We start from the raw sequence: 14,187 nt of genomic DNA on the forward strand, positions 1-14,187 counted from the left end.
CGCTGTAACATTCGTTTCGTTGCTTACTCCGCCGAATGGCCCGAATGGCGGCCAAGTAAGTGGCGAGGTATCATTTTTCCCCATAGATTCTCGATAGGAATTCTCAAAAACTGCAGCGAAAAAGAAAAACAGAAACCAATAGTTATCTGCTCAAACGTCGCAAACACAAACTTTTTACTTAGTTGTCGCTAAGAGTCCACAAGTTGACTTTTCACCCCCTCAAAATTGCGAGTTGAGACTTTTCTTCGTCCGCCAGAATTAAACATACCCTTTGATCGTGCATCCATCAGCGTGGCCGTAAAAAATACTTGACTCTTCCAGGTTTTCCAGGACCTGAATTCTAGTTTTTCCTAACATTTTCCCAATTCTCCTAAGTTATTAAGAATTGAATCGTTCAGTTTATTATTATAACTTCATGCTCGATTCAAATTCAATTCGCATTAAAGAAAAACATAATGTAAAAAAAAATCAGGTCAAGCCAGTTTGTTTCATCGACGAAAAAACGTAAACTTGTTACCTCAATAAATAATTTCTAAATCCAATGATAGAAAACTGATATTTTCAATTTTGTCCATGACCAGATTAAAAATCCCTTGAGATTTCCAGGTTTTTCAAATTTTCCAGGTGTGCGGCCAACCTGATACATCGATCCCTGACTTTCTTCTTTGTTTTTGTTTTTAACAAACAAATTATATCTTGCTCTACGGAGCCTTCCGTATTCACCCGAAACTTGTCAAATTTAACTCGCAACAATTCGTATAATTATATGTCGGCAGTCGATACATAATCAGCGCGATCCCCGCGAGCAGCACTCGTTGCCAAATTGAATCGCTTGTCCAACGAGTCGTGCGTCCGTCTCCACCGTTGTAAAACTTTCATCGTCGTTCCTCAAAATCCGCGTCTCGTCCGCGATTCGTTCGGCGGACTGAACGTCCCTGCTTCGGCGTGTTAGTGCTAGATTTTTTTCACCAAATTTTCACGAACAATCATACCGACCGAGTTATCTCTACCATCTTTCGCCCCCCGTAAAATGGAGACGACGTACCTACGTGTAGCCCAACGGTCAAGTGGGATTCAGGCTGCAAAGCTTCGTCGGTTCCAGCCGACGGGGTCTTACGCGTAAAGCCGACGTAGCATATACATTTAACCTATATATATATATATATATAAGCCGTTGGGAAATCTCGTCGTTTCAACAAAGTGGTATACAGAGAATGTGGAAAAAGAAATTTCCTGGATTTTTTGCGATTCGTTCAATCTTTGTACAGTCGCGTCGATTGCCCGATAAGGTAAGTGTACGTGGTTATTGACACGTTCGGACCCAATCATTGACTCTTTTATTTTCCAAAGTTATAAATTTATTGCACAAATTGTGAATTTCTCGATTACCGTAACCAGTTGCCGGAGGGTTAGACGCAACGAATTTATTATTTGGTAATTTTAGAACCAAGGATCAAACGGACACAACCAAAAAAAGGTCAATGATTGGGAGAGGGTCGATAATTGATACAATCACCCTATCTGTAATTAATTTTCGCTAGAGTAAAGTGGGCTTATTACTTCATCCGTCTGCGGTTTAAAATCGACGGATACGTGATACGGAAAGGAAGAAAACATGCGAAGGGAATGTAAAACAGCAGCGGGAATCCCCCGCGAAACGTGGCGGTGTTGGAGGGTGGGCAAATTGCGGGTTCCGTGGTTAGTACGCGCGCGCAAATGCATCGATCATCCTCCACGGTCTCGAAGAGCGAACCCACCTGCGGAGGAGAATCGCGACCGATGCCGATGTTGCGCGAATACCGGCCGAATCTCGAGTCTCTCCTACCATCGGGGCACATCTCGCGATGATCCAGAGATCATTCCGCCGACCCTGACGACCGGGCGAGTATCTCTGGTAAGACACACTTCGTACCTCTGACCTTCGTCATCGATGATTGCAGAACCGGCGCGAATTAGGTGCCGGTGAAATGGAAAGCTCGTTTCTTCTTCTCGGTGATTGTTGCGAAGGGTGCTTCTTGACACAGGAATGGAAGGAAGCGGGAGAGTTCCGCTGTGTCTGATCCCAGCAATCACTGGTATTTGTTCGTCGTTTGGGGGAAACTTTGTTAGCTTCTGCAGTCGGCAGTGCCGGAACTATTCTGCTAAAAGTATCTTGCCTCTTTAATTTCTTCGTGGGACGGAGGATCGAGGCAAGTATGATACAAGACAAAAACCTCGTCTTCGGAATACGTGTTGTCAGATCTACGAATAGTTTGGGAAACTTTTCGCTTCGTTGATTTATCAACGGACTAACGTCGAATTTGAAACGATCCTTACGTCTGTGCATCGACGCATCCAACGACAGTGAAAAATCACAGAATTAAGACGATACGAATGAAGTTGAGACGGTTTTGAGAATATTGCAGTTGTTATTTCTATTGGAGTTGGTTTTGCTTCGAGTGACAAACATCTTTGTCCGCGAGCAGTTGCCGAGTCAATTAGACCTGTATAATATTCCACGCGAGAATTGTTTTCAGTTTGACTTAAATCAGCTCTCGGAATTGATGTACCAAAAACATACCTATCCTACCTCGGAGGAAGAAAAAGCACAAATATACATACATTGTGTACCTATGTAAAAGTATGTATATGCAGGTACATATATACTCCTTCGACGAGAATCGGCAATTTAGCGAAGGAGATGGCACGCCTCGAGGCGTTAGACGCGTGCGCCAGTAGCCAAAAGGTTTCGCAGATTATCTCTGGCGAACTTGTCCGTTTCTTCCTTCCATCCTAATTACAAAAGTTGAACCGTTTCTCACCGCTCGTCGTGTACACACCGAATTGGAGGTGAAAAAAGAATAGAAGGAACGAAAAAAAAACCTTAAAAAGAAAAAAAAACGGTGGCGGGGAAATCATTTAATTAAAAACTTGGCCTGAAAAGAATACAATATATGTCTATATTTGTGTATAGTGCAATTACATTGTGCATGAGGCGGGGCAAAAACGAGCGTGACTAGAATGAAAAAAAGGGGGACAAATAAATAAATAAAAAATAGACGAAGAGAAAGAAATCTTCCGTGTAAGTACAGGTATGTGTACACATATATATATATATGTATTTGCGTCGGGGAAAACACGTGAAAGCATGAATATCCCCGCCTTGGTAACTCGTAATTACGAATTTACAAGTGGGCGAAGGGTGTGAAGGGGAGAGAAAGGGAAAGGCGAGGTTGTCGAGATGTGTTGGCTCGAGCATTCGCTTGAGCAGTGACACGTAACTAAGATGCAAAGAGGATGCTGCTGCTGCTGCTGCTGCTGCCGCGGCAGTCGGTTGAAAAATACGTGTGGGACTTACGAGGGTGAGGGAAAGCACTTCGACGCGCAATAAAAACGGCGAAAAGTTGCCCTTAAGTGGAGAATCGCGGGGCGAGACGTTGAACAAATCCATTCGATAATTCGGGGATTAGAATGCGGCAGACAAATTGTTCAAAGTGAAAGACCAGCAGAATGAGCAGCTCGCTTATCTTTCGACGATATATCATGTTCGACTTTACCATTCGGTCGACTGCACTGATCGGTGAAACAGTGAAAATTTAATTTACCCAATTCATCAACGTTTTAACCTACTTATACGTGTTTGAAACTTCCCACGATTTCGGTTCGTTATAAAATGGCGGCCAAGATGGAGGTGATTGACCGGACTTTGTTTTGTAGGGATTCTACGTCGCACTTGTTTAGTCTCAGTTTTTTTCTCATTTCTGATATATTTTTGCAATTTTTATATGCACGTGAACACTTTTCAGACTCTTGGGTGCCTAAATCGTTGAAATTTCATGCAAAATTGGAATATTTTATTTATTCATATGCTTGTTATAAACAATTGATGTGAAAAACCTCTATTTTTCAAAAAAAAAAAAAAAGAATCGTTTTTTACGTATTCTCCGCATACAGTTTTATAATATATTTTTTTTTCAGAATTTTTCGTACAATCAATTTTCTCAAAAAAAAACCTGTAAATTTTGGAGAATAAATTTTTTTTCTAAATTACGCAAAAAATCGCAAACTTAGCCCGTTGCAGTAGCCATGCTGGATCCGCCATTCTGAATTCCTTAACACCGACTTCGAAATCGTAATTAGTGACCCCGAAAAGCTATAGATCACCTATGATTTTCTAAACTTGTTTAGTAGAAAAATGTGCCCCTCAATGGATTACCTAAACCATGCAAATTCCTATATACTACGTGACAAATAGGTAAGGAAGCGACAGACACCGCGAAAAAAAATTTCAGTCGCCGGATAAAGTTTTTGCAAAACTTCCTTCTACGCGGGGTCAAACAAATTCCGGTCGACTCGATACTCGGTCCTAGTTCATATCTCATACCGTGCGAACGGAAGTTTGAACTACAATTTTGGTCGATAATCGCTGGTGGGATCAGGCCGCCGTTTACCTCGTTGGTTAGAATATCGTTAACCGCAAACTTTCGCTACGGCAATATCGCCTCCGGTTATCCTGTTAGGATTAACGGGGTCCCTCAGGCGTGTTTAAAAGGCACGTGAAAAGTTTTTCCCCCATGTTAGACCCGGATCGGTGTATCGCAGAGTGAAACATAATTGCGGATCGTGCATACAAATCGTTTCGAATTTAATGCTATATTGATATTTAATAGTCGTAATGAAGCGGAATCGTGGCTCGGTAACAAAAGTGCAATATTATACAGAGTTGAAGAGAGAATTATATATTTTTAATTTTTTTTTTTTTTTCCAACATCGATCCATAAATATAACATAATTTTCTGCAGATAATCGCATATTCTTTGCGTGTCAAACTCTTTCAACTACGTTTTCTACGTCGGTGATCGGGACGAAGAAAAAGGTATAAAAGTCGTGCGGCTCGAGGTGCGGAGCAACGGACTCGACCTGCGCTGAATGTGAAACGCGGAGCGATTTCTCTTGCCTGCTAATTAGGTCGCTGTAAAAATCAATTCGCTAGCTAAGCTGCGCTCGGTTGCGGAGGAGAGAACGAAGGAGGAGAAGAAGAAGAAGAAGAAGAAGAAGAATAAAAGGGAGGAGAGGGCGGTCTTTCCGCCACTTATCGGCTCACTTGTCATCCGGTTTTTTATAAGCACTTCAATTTCATTACATACTATTTATTCTTATCGGTGATGTTATTTTTGCCATCGTTCACGTTCGTCGCGCGGCCGATCCCTCGGGGAGCTCTGTAATAACGGCGATAAACTATGACGGAACGAATTTTGGGTGAAGCGTGGCTGGGTTGCGCAATACGAAGAAAAGGAAGGCGGATGCGACCGATTATAAGGCTGGCACGAGCGGCAAAAACGAGGGCAAATAATATACGGAAGCCTTGGATCTTCAAAATCGTGGCTCGGTAAGCGTTAAAAATAAATCATGACACTCCGGTGACATTCTTTTCTCATTCACACCCCGAGACTTGCTTGCGCCGCAACGCTATCAAAGATCAACAAGAAACGTCTGAAAAATTTCAAATAAAAAACGGGTGTTTGCAACAAGCGTCTCCGCCAACCTGTTGGATATTTAATTAATCGGAGGCAATCGTATCGCGTTGTTCGTCCACGGCGTATAAATTTAAAACCAACCGTGCCCGCATCGGAAACTGAGGATCAAATAACATCGATCGGAAAAGCACGGCTTTTACGCTCGATCGGCTGCAGGTCCGAAGCCGAATGAGAAATTGACCGAGATTCGTAGGTTCGCCGTTTTTGCGGGACCGGTTATGGAAATCGACGCGAGAAAAGTCGCGAGAGAATTCACCCGAAATACCGCAGAGACGTCCTCCGAAATATCCTTCGGCGCGCTCGTCCTTCCTAAGGATACGCGTCTCTACCCCTCGTCGTAACGCGAAGGGTCAAGGTCGCGAAAACGGTGCGGGGAACCTGGTGGTCCCCCTTCGACTCTCGACGTGACGGTGCATGAATAAGCTAATCTATGCATTACGAGCTGGCCGTGCGTATTGATCTGCCCCCCCCCCCCCTCCTGCCCCCCTCCTCCGCCCCCGACGACGCACGCCCTCCGTCGACGCTACCGGCGCCGCCGCCACAACGGGACGCTGCGACGACACGACGAACGAAAGTGCTCCCAAAAACCGGTAACGTGCAATTTTGCCCTCTGGTGGGAAAAAAAAAAAAAAAAAAAAAAAAAAAAATAGCCGAGGCATAATTCCTTGCGGCGGCGGCTCTGACAAGAAAAAAAAAACAACACATTTCAGCGTTGATATAGTCACAAAAAGAAAATGAGTTGCAGCGGCTAGGAATTTTTGAATGTTTAACTAACACTACTAACAATAAGTTACGGGTTTGGTAGAGCCGAACTCTACTTTACTACTGTGCTTGTTAAAAAAAAATATTCCGTTGCAGTGAAAACTTTTTGCTTCGAGTATACATTAAGACGAAAAATTTGCTGTTCCAGCGAATATTTTTTGCCGTGTGCGGTAAAATGTCAACAAAAGTCAACTGCTGTTATGTCACAATTGAGAAATTGAAGAAATGTAATTTATTGTCGCGTTTTAAGGTATGAGGGAATTTTTTCTTTTACAATGCTGGGATAAAAAAAGTAAATCAACGGGGGTCGTTTCATTATACTGCAACTGGATAATTATTCGTAAAGTTTGAACGCTGCTACTTCGTCGTGGGTGGGATGAATAATTCTTCGGGTAACGGGATAATCAGATCTGCCTGCACAGATGGAGGAATCACACGATTTTAACAACCCTGCCAACCTACCAGGGTTGGTAATGAAATGATCTACTAACTTTTTGCGTCTTATACTCGTGTCTGAATGACTTGTCGGCGGACTTGATTTATTCCTATTCTCAACGCGGACTGTAATTGCTGCCACCTAAAGAATGACAGACCACCGGTGGGTCGTGCTTCGAATGAGAAAGTTTCTCTTCTTTCCACCCTGAAGAGGTTTCAAGTTATTATACCAGATCAATTTACTTGGTCTAAGCAGTTTTCTTTATGTATTATACTCATGTGTATATGTATAGATTAGACCGTATCAAAATATAGACTATTTTTTTTCTCAAAATGCAAGTCGAAAATATTGTTCCAAGTGACGAAAAAAGGATGCTGCCCAAGTTTCAGCTCTTAATATTAATATTTAGAAGTACCCCAACGCGATTTTCTATTTCCCATTTGAATGACGGGGGAGAAATTTCTTTTCCAAGCTTTAGAACGTTATACCTCGTCGACGAATTACCGTACTGATAAGACCAGCGCGTATTTTTGTGGTGAATCAAACACTCTAGAAAAAAGGTCTCTTGTCATCGTATGATAAATCTGCTCTTTCAAAAGTTATTTCACGTCAAAAGGTAGTTAAGAAAAAAAGTTCTCTTGTCATTTAATGATAAATCTACTCTTAAGGTCTTTAAATAACTTTTGAAAGAGTAGATTCATCATAAAATTAAAAAGAAAGATCCTTATCAGTACACCAATGCGTTGACGAGTTGTAAAATTCCGAAGTTTAAAACAAATTTTCCCCATGTTATTTAAATCGGAATATAAAATAACGATGAGGCACCTCTAAACATTAATATTAATATTAAGAGCTGAAACTTGGATAGCATTTTTTTTTTCGTCATTTCGAACAACAATTTTAACTTAAATTTTGAAAATATGTGGTCGATTTATATATATATATATATGTGCTTGAAACGGAAGCTGGATTGCTGCAGGATTCGGCTCACGTGAATCATCTTCCGGCCATAATCAAATACGGATAAGCCAAAAACCAATTTCCTACCAGAATTCAATAATACTCTGTTCTGAAAAATTACCGGGAATCACGCCTACATAGGGATTATTCGTGATGGGAATAGCGAACATTTGGGGTGCAAAAAAAAAAAAAAATAATCGTGTCTCGTCAGTCTTCTATACCTCGAATCACCTGAAGTATTTCGTCCAATCTTACGGGTAATTTTCAACAATTATTTAACCAATTTTAGGGATGGCTAAAGTAGCGGAGCGTGCAACAATCATATCCACATAATGATAAGAAGTGGCAAACAGATGTTGAGTAACATCGATGCAATGAGCGTAACCTTCGTGGCTCTGACGATAAATGTGTGCGCGTAACGACGTATATCATCGTGTCAAAGACACGCTTGAGAGCGGGGAAGACCTTTAGATAAATTGTAAAATATTCTCGGTTTAATAATAGTAACTAGGTGCATGAATGAACGAATGAAGAATCTTCGAAGTGATGAATGAAACTTCTTCTTTCTGGGCTAATGAATCCTTCTTCTGTTTGAAGAGCGTCTGGCTGGCGTGCGTAATCATTCGCGTAATGCTGGCAAAGCCTTGTGGAACTTTATCTCTTTGAAACAAACAGAGAGGACAGCGTGCGATAAGCTCTGATCTTGCGCGGCGTGTTTTTCTCTTGTTTCTTTTCGTCGTTCCCTGTTTTTAATCAGATTGTGATTCAGTCTGTCAATTTAACGTGAAACGAAGCCGAGAGGCTTGTAAGTCCCGCGCTTGGTTCGTAGGTACACAATTTTTACATCTTCTTTATTCGAAGACTGACAGCCGGCGAAGGGTAGCCGAAAGCGAGGCCGTTTTCATACCCTCGGAGAGTGTCCTGCATCCATTTGTCCGCGTCATTCACGGTAGAGAGCTGACGGTGTTCTTCCTCCTGTCCCTAAACGAATATCGATCAAACCGTGTACCGACTGTCGACGCGTTTGCCGAAAGAAGATTCGTATTTTTCCTAAAAGACTTGACCAGCTCTGCAGGCTTATCTTTCCAACTCAAGTATCACAATTTACGTATCGATTACGGGGAAACAATTTTCCCCGTTTTGCCGCTTCTACGAAATCTTTCAACGACTCGGGAGCAAATGGAAAAACATACCCGAGCAATAGTCGGGCAAAGATAAAAGTGAAGGAAACGGATGCGGGCCTAATTAGAGTGACTTTCACACGCGGTCGGATTCACAGTCGGTCGTAACGTGACGGTCGTGTGTAAAACCATTCGACTTGGTCGGGGAATAATCAATGCATGACCTACAGACACATTCACCGTGCAAGAATGTCACGGTCGAACGACGACGCCTCTATCCTGGAATGGGAAAAATTCAGGCGCCGTTTTACACTCTCGTAAATCCTCGTTGACACGTTTCTTTCTTTCTTTCTTTCTTTTTTTTTTTCCAAATCGCTAACCAAACTAACCATTCTGTGTGAGCAAAGCAGTTGTTTCTGCACTACGATTACATCTCCGTATGTGGTTAGTGGATACGGTACCGGGTAAACTGGATGTGCAGAGACTACAACGTGTTCTCACCCACTGGTGTCTCACTGCTGGTTTAATAGAAAGAGAGAGAGAGAGAGAGAGTTAGTTTCCGAGTTTCAGTCGCATTCCTTTGTGTTTCGCACCTCCGTTAAATCTGCTATTATACGGTTAGACAGGCGTAATTATGAATTCTTCGCTTTAGCTGTCATCCGAGAACGAACAATACCGAGAGCACAGGAATTCTAGGTGAAAAGGAGATTAGCGTGTGAATTATGTTATATCGTATTATACACACACACGCGTATCAAATTGATGTTTCAACAGTTTGCGTGTGACGCGTGGCTCGCGTACGCTTTATGGCACCGAACGTGGATGGATCAAGTCGAACGTTCGTGAAACGGCCAAGGTTTGGAGAGATTGCGAGACGTGCATAATGCCACTTCAAAATCTTGCCCATTTCGGGACTACGGTAATCGCTTGGCATTAGATTAGACGGGCAACTGCGACAAGGATATAATTGCTCAACTTTATTTATTCATTTATTCCTTATTATTTGTTGCTCAACATCGTTCAGATCTTGCCTCCGATTCCTTGGTCCGCGATTCAGAACGCTGTTGTTAATCAACATCGATTAATGGATGTGATTACGGATACGAGTTTAGTTGAGTTTTTAATATTCCACCAGCTCAAGGAATGCGGCGTAAATATGATAAATTAATCACATCCAAGGGGGAATAAAACACTTTTCAACCTATATTTAGTTTATCAAATTGTGGTTTTCAGACCGCAGCGAACGCGTGGTTTTACAAGTGTTCGAACGGATGTCTTACCATTGGCGTTGACGTTGTCCGACCGTTTGTATCAACTCTCAACTTATGCAGTCTCGACTCATTATTCCCAAACGAATGATAATTACATCGGACAATTGTTCGCTTCTAGGATGTGAAATTTATCGTGCACAATGCTCAAATAAAAATAAAAAATATAAACTTGGAGAAAAAAAGCTCCACTGTTCCCAGCTGACTGTAGCAAAAATTTGCGAGTCTTCGGTTATAAAATAACGATATCCTAAAATAGTATAGGTGCGTTAATCTTCGAGCCTTGTAATATCGTAACGGTTAGGGAAACGCGTTTGTGAAAGGTTGAAAAACCATTAAAAGACGAGATTAAGAGGAAGAGAGAGAGAAAGATAGAAATAACGAGTAAACAAACACCGGGATGTGTTTTTAGCGGGAAAGGAAAATACCGGTTGCTGGGAAACTCTCGACTCGGGTGCCTCGGGTTTGTTTGTTCTTTCTTAGAAGATCAACAAAAAAATTTCACCGATCCATATCGCCTGGGCACCACCAACGCTGGCCTTCCACCGGGTGTCTCGATCGGGAAATCGAAGAGTGGACTATGGTCGCGCCAACCGAAGTTGGCCACGGAGCCAAATGAGTTTGTTTGCGACTATTATTACACTCTCAACCGGCTACCGAGTCATGGGTACCCCAAAGGCTGTCGTTCGGAGGCCAGGGCGAACCCCAGGAAAAAAGAAGCGACCGCCTGCTTCCGAGGTGCAGCTTGACGTTCGCCTCTTTAACGATGCAATACCCCGAGGTCAAAGATATTTTCGGCAAGGAAGCGGCAGCCGCGGGCCTCGGTTATATCGCCGTATGGCCGGTGTCACTGGGCAGCAGGCAGTAGGCAGTAACGTCACTCCGACAATTTATGCCCCTATCAAGAGACCCGCGCCACGGCGGTCGTCAATCAGCTTTCTGGATATCCTATCAAGTTCGGACCAGCTGCTCTGGAAAACACTCCGCGCGGCCTTTCGATTCGAACCATGGCAGGCCTTCGTTACCTATCAAATTTCACCCGGCGTTCGCGACCCTTTCCTACAAACGATATTCGCCGCTGCTGGGTACTTTGATACTCGATAAGTCTGAGACGTAGGTACTTACTTCACTGCTCCCGCCGGATGCTCGACTCTTTAATCACGGAATTGCGCGACTTTCCTAATCCTATTAGATTAATGGTTCGGCAAAATGCAGAGACCCCTGTTCTTTGTCAATCATACGAATCATAGACGAGAATGGTTTCAAAAATTTTGCGCTCAATTGGTGAACGTCCACGAGTCTTGTTGCGAAGAGGACCGATACGGTAGTATCCTTAAACGCCGTTAAACTACCGTGCAACGGTACCTGACGAAAGTTTCCAACCAATAAAACTGCCAAAGTCTACGTGACATTGTACGCCCTGTTTTCTCTACGGCTCAATTTCAAAACCCACGAACGATTCTTCCGTTTCGTTGAAAGACAGCTTGAACCGGTCTCGCAAAGCAGCAAAACTCAAGCTCTCTGCAGCTCTGCTGAGCAATGACTCGTATGCGTATGTAACGAAATTGCTCAATGCTTGATAAATTTCTTCAACGCGGTAAACATCCTCGCAACAGCGTCGTCGATGAACTTGCGTACGCGTGTTTACGATTATAGATAGAAAGCAGCAAAACGCGTCGTCGTCGTCGTCGTCGTAACCCGACCGAAAGAACCGAATTGTCAGTTTCATTACGAGATATACTTACTCTTCTCGAGTGGCACGCGCTACTGCGGGGGAGTGGGTCAAAGTCGATGGATATCGCAACTCGGCTTACGTTATCTCCGACGTTCCTTGTACACAGACTCTTACGCGGAAGAGACGTGCATCTTTTGACAACGCGATTAACCACCGTCTCCCGAATTTATTAATCGGCGTATTTCTTACGCCGGTCCGTTGCTGCTTTGTTTACGACTCTCGTTCAACTCCTTTAAGGAAGATCGAAACTTCGAGTGTAGAATTTTTATTCACGTCGTAAAATAATTCGCGGATTGACAATGGTTAGCGCCGAGGAAGCCGCGGTCGAAATTGATGCGAGCGTCAGCTGGGCTTAAAAATAATACGATCTAGAACCTGCAGCAAGCAGTGATAGATTTGAGTGTACACGAAAGTGGGTTATTCGGTACTAGGATGATTTGTAAGGTCGAACTGACGCTGTCTACCTCCGTTATCGATTACTAATTTGATAATAATAATTCGGTGAAAAATTGAGCTTGGATAGTGATAATTGAATAATAGCAGCAACGCAGATTGGATTTACCCGATTCGAAAATTTACATATCTTGAATTAAACCATCTGAGCTCGTACAACGCGCGTCCGTTCTCCGGCATGAATTATTAATTGGTTTCCGTGCAATTAATTTAAGTGACGGTATGAAAATGCAATTTATTAACGAACGAAGAAAAAAGAAAAGAAGAGGAAAAAAAAGGCGATGGAAAAAGAAAAAAAAAAAAAAACTGTATTCACGTAGCCGGCAATAATGGCCCCCATAGAAATTTTCCCGATAATTGACGAGTGAGATTTCCGATCGAAACGTATAACATCACGTCTACGTTGAATCATACTGCACGTGTGTACCGCAGGGTAAACCTTCTTTTGGAAGATCCCGATAAACCTCAACGCATTCTTGCGTAGTCTTCGCGTTTCGAGTTAATATCCTGTACCACCTGCTGCGTACAGTATAACGAGCTATCATTCCGGATGACACGGACAGGCATATATGCATTTTTTTTCTATTACATATTTCGGGTGATTTGAATTAATTATTCTCGTGTGTTGACAGACGTTCGACGGTAAACCGGAATTATCCAGCGATCGATTAGGTGAGTGCAATTATTGATTACTTTATTTTTACGTGCGGAAAGTGAGAGGATGAGATACGAACGAGTAATAAAAAGGGGTGACAATGATGGCTGGCCAATTGTCAGCTAATTAGTTACAATAGGGTATAAATATAGCAGCCTTGTATAAATTTTGTTGGTGCTAAATTTTTTCGTGTCTTTCGGTGAGGCGTGGCGATGGACGATGGCGACCGAAGTGCGGTTTTCAAGCTTCTTTCGTCAATTTGGCCTTTTGACGCATTACGTTAAACGTCGCGGCCGCCGGCCGGTCGAATTGAACAATATGTCTTGAAAATATGCTCGTCCGTTATACCTGTGTATGTACCGTTGCACGCTATTGACTCTTGTAATTATTCTTATTTTCAAAAGCCTACTCCTTGTAAACGACGTTATAGAATTGTGCAATAATAAATTTTTTCCTGATGTTCCGTTACGTTAACGTTGCTAACCTTAGCCTCATTAAGGATAGCTAAGCTAAAATTACAATACAACTTAGAATTGAAAACTGGTCGAGTACCGTTGGCATTAAACAGGTTTTTGAGTGATAAATGACTACCCGAGTCTTGGATTAAATGCCCATAGTCGAAAAATAACATCGCACACAGTTTTTAATAATGTAACATGCAAGAGGCGGCGAATAGTTGTTGGAATATTGCGATCGCATCGTTGGGACTAATTTCGCGTGTGAGAAGTGTTTAAAAAGTATTCAATTATTCACCAACAGGTTAATTTAATATCACTTATTGTATTAAACCTGATAAGAATAAGTGAAAAAAAAAAGTTTTCAAATTATTTAAAACAAGATGAGTTTAACGAGTTCCACAGTTGGTAAAAATAAAACCCTATTTGTATAACAGCTGTGCTGCAACGAAATATTTTCAAACAATTACGATATGATGGGGAAAAAAAGTGCAAATGAAAATTGAAGATCCGGCGAAGATAAGAATAATCATTTGCGTATAAAACTTCAGAGCGAAGACACGGTGGTTCCGCAATCGGTATAATCACTTCTGGAGCTCGGGTAAAATATCCTTTTCATTAAAATCACACGTACGTTTTGATCGAGGTCAGTATTCTCATCGCTTGATTGAGATTACTTTTCCACGTAGCCATTAGGAAATTGAGATATCAGCTGATGAGGAATCGACCGACGTTCCAGTTTGACAGGTAAATTGCGATGATGCGGCGTTGGCGATTTTCAGATCGGAAAGAGAGCATTTCGTTGATCGGTAAAGACAGAGTCGGT

The 14,187-nt window shown here is 42.3% G+C and overlaps 1 protein-coding gene and 1 long non-coding RNA gene across 6 annotated transcripts in view; both read right to left on the bottom strand.

The window, feature by feature from the left end:
* Window positions 1–14,010, bottom strand: part of LOC107225075 — a 31,264-nt gene extending 17,254 nt beyond the window's left edge. The window contains exon 1 of the long non-coding RNA XR_001525680.2: window positions 13,996–14,010. This is a non-coding gene — a long non-coding RNA (uncharacterized LOC107225075). The remainder of the gene's footprint in view (window positions 1–13,995) is intronic.
* Window positions 1–14,187, bottom strand: part of LOC107225073 (serine/threonine-protein phosphatase 2B catalytic subunit 2) — a 109,833-nt gene that overhangs the window by 94,113 nt on the left and 1,533 nt on the right. The window lies entirely within an intron of this gene.

The sequence above is a fragment of the Neodiprion lecontei genome, chromosome 1, assembly GCF_021901455.1.
Source record: "Neodiprion lecontei isolate iyNeoLeco1 chromosome 1, iyNeoLeco1.1, whole genome shotgun sequence".
NCBI classification, from domain to species: domain Eukaryota; kingdom Metazoa; phylum Arthropoda; class Insecta; order Hymenoptera; family Diprionidae; genus Neodiprion; species Neodiprion lecontei.